Source organism: Wasmannia auropunctata, unplaced genomic scaffold (assembly GCF_000956235.1).
Source record: "Wasmannia auropunctata unplaced genomic scaffold, wasmannia.A_1.0 LD336101.1, whole genome shotgun sequence".
Lineage (NCBI taxonomy): Eukaryota > Metazoa > Arthropoda > Insecta > Hymenoptera > Formicidae > Wasmannia > Wasmannia auropunctata.
The window spans coordinates 173,928-174,282 of record NW_012026789.1 but is presented as its reverse complement, the minus strand read 5'-3'; positions in this window follow the sequence as shown (position 1 = coordinate 174,282).

Below are 355 nucleotides of genomic sequence, written 5' to 3'. Positions count from 1 at the left end.
AAATTATTAACTTAGTATGACAATGCGGCGGTTAAGTGAATTCATATACTATGAACTACGTGTGAGTATCTAAATGCTGTAACAAATGATTATTCGACAATAGAATAAATGATGATGAAAATATAATCAGTTCGTTACGTTCAATTTATTATGTAAGGCAACGAAATGAATAGTATATATATATATATTTGTATGTAAATATTAAGAATCATATGAACGTATTATCACTTTCTGAAATTACGTGCATGCAAAGAACATATAATTATTAATTATGTGAGGTTTCGTACTTCCTTGTATGTCTTAGAATATAGCACGAAACATGATGTGATAATGTTTAATTAAAAGAGGAGTAATA